The sequence below is a fragment of the Nannospalax galili genome, unplaced genomic scaffold, assembly GCF_000622305.1.
Source record: "Nannospalax galili isolate Female #2095 unplaced genomic scaffold, S.galili_v1.0 scaffold18580, whole genome shotgun sequence".
Lineage (NCBI taxonomy): Eukaryota > Metazoa > Chordata > Mammalia > Rodentia > Spalacidae > Nannospalax > Nannospalax galili.
In genome coordinates, this window is record NW_008345390.1 from 2,222 (window position 1) to 4,875 (window position 2,654).

At 46.9% G+C, this 2,654-nt stretch overlaps 1 pseudogene; it reads left to right on the forward strand.

Moving 5' to 3' along the window:
* Positions 1-475: 475 nt before the first annotated feature.
* The window catches only part of LOC103740916, a 5,127-nt pseudogene continuing 2,948 nt past the window's right edge, over positions 476-2,654 (forward strand).

Here is a 2,654-nt window from a genome sequence, read left to right on the forward strand (position 1 = left end):
GGTTAGAGCTTGTGTTAGGTCTAGGTATAGGAGAGGTCTGTAGCTAGGGCTTCCGCTAGGGTCAGGGAAAGTGTAGAGATAGGATTATGTCTAGGGTTAGGGTTAGGACTAGTTCTTGGGCAAGGTTTAGGTTAGAGTTATGATTAGCTTTAAGTTTTGGTTTAGGTTTAGGGTTAGGGTTACTTCTAATTTAGTGCTTGGAATAGGTTAGGATTAGGGCTCAGATTAGTGCTGTGACTATGTCTATTTCTAAAGCTAGGGTGAGAGCCAAGACTATTTCTATTGATATTTCTAAGCTTAGGGATAGGGCAAGGGTCACGTCTTGGTTAAGTTTAGCATTAAAGTTACAGTTAAGGTTAGGGTTTGGACTAGGGTGTCTCCCAATTGGCTAGTTCCTCCAATGGGTGGGGCCTGCCTCAGAGTGTGCATAACTGGGGGGCTGCTGGGAGCCATCTTGGAACAGAAGCTGGAAGCCATGGGGAAGCTGCAAGCTGTGGGGAAGCACACAAGCCATGGGTACAGGCAACCTTGTGCTGCAGCTCAAGGACAGAATGGACCGACACATATGGACATGGTGCAAGATTGCGAGCCCCTGAGGTGGAAGCAAATGCTAGCAGTGACTATGGTAGTTGTGGAGCGGTCTGATATGGTGGGCTCTGAGACCTACTGCAGGAGGGGTGGGTCTAGGCGCTGGGTACTCATTCCTTTGTAAGTTAACAAACGCACATAAAATGTATGCTATAGTTCGTCTGATTGTGCAGGAGACCCAGAGGGAATTCGGGAAGACATAGGACTAGGCTTGTTGCAGGTTTCCTAGTGGGTCCAGCCCAAGAGGGACTTCGGGAATGAGGGTTCTGGCCAAGGTGGGGCTGAGTGGTGCAGAATCAACACACAGACTCTGGGAGCCAGATGAGAGCAGGCACTAGATGAGGTGCTGCAGACTCGTTTATTGCTGGGAAGTGCAAGACTTATATACCTCTCCCACTTCCCCGAGTGTCCCATAAGTTGACATGTCACTTCCTGATAGATCCCCTCATCCAGGCAGGATCCCTTCATCCAGGCAGACTGTAGGTTGGCTATTTTGCAGAAGTGCAGACTGTGCTCTCAAAGCAGAAGCTGTGTTCTCTTATTGCAGTCTGTGCTTAAGCCTGGCACTTCCTCTCCTACATATCTATCCCCTTTTATTATAAAAAGGTCATTGGGAGCCAAGGTTCTTTGCCTCGACATAGTTGACCCCACCTCAGAGGATACTCCTCTTTTTGGACTGTGCCTGTCTTAGGTCGTCCTGACCATCAGGATCTTACCTGTCATTGACTACCAGCCCTCAAAGGGTGTGACCTCTGGCATGACCATGTGATGGAGGAGGAGGGCAAGAAATAACACAGCCACTTCTCAGATCTCAGGAAGCCAGATCTGCCAGACCTCAGGGGGGGTTTGTAGAGACAAGGTGTCTCCAGGCTGCCAGGGAGGAAGCCTGCGAGATCCATCATAATCCATAAAGGGGATCTACAACTAGGGCTAGGGCTAGTATGATGGCTAGGTTAGTCCTATCATTATTGTTACGGTTAGGCTGCAGTTTAGGTTCACAGTTGACTAGGGCTAGGGCTATGTTTAGGAGTAGGGCTAGAGTTATTGCTAGGATTAGCACTTCAGCTAGGGATAGGAGTAGACCTGTGTTTAAGGATGGAATAAGGTTATGTTTCTGGTAAAGTTTAGGGTTAGTGCTGTGGTTGGTTAGTGATTGGCCTGGTATTATGTTGATGTTTAGAAGTTGGATTCTGGCTATGAACAACCCTAGGACTAGGGCTAGGGCTATGGCTAGGGCTAGGGCTCGGGTAAGGGTAAGGGTTTAGGATTGGGTTAGATTTAGGGTGGGTTAGGGATACTAAAAGGGCTGGGCTTGCTAGTATTCAGGTTAGAGCAAGGTTTAGGGCTAGGTTTAAGGGTAGGTCTACAGCTATGTCTACAACTAGGATTAGGGTTGGGGCTAGAGCTAAATTTAGTGTTAGGGTTAGAGTTAGGGTTAGGGTTATGGTCAGGCTAAGGATAGGCCTAGGACTAGGGTTAGGTTTAAGGTTAGGGTTCAGACTAATTTTAGGAATAGGACTAATATTAGGCCTAGTGATTGGCATAGGGATATGGTTAGGGCCTGGGAGAGGACCTGAGTGAAGTCTAGGTTTAGTCTTAGGGTTTTGGTAAAGTTTAGGGTATGTTTAGGGCTAAGGTTAGGCTAGACATGTGGATAAGGTTACAGATAGGACAAGGATTTGGTCAAGGGCTGAGGTTAGGTTTCGGGTTAGTGCTAGGCCTATGACTAACTTTAGGGAAAGGGGGGTTAGATCTAGGTTTAGTGTTAAGGTTAGACTTAGGGTTAGGTTTAGGGTTAGGCTTAGGGTTAGGTTTAGAGCTAAGGCTAGGACTAGGACTAGGTTTAGGCTGAGAGCTAGGGTTATTACTAAGGTTAGCACCACAGCTAGGCCTGTGTTTAGGTTTAGTGTTTATTTGTGTTAGGTTTAATGTTCTGGGTAGGATTAGGTCAGGGTTAGAGTTAGAAATAGTGCTAGAATTAGATTTAGGATTTGGTTATTTGTTTGGGCTAGGGTTAGGACTGACATTAGGACTAGGTTTAGGCCTATGGCTAGGACTTTGAATAG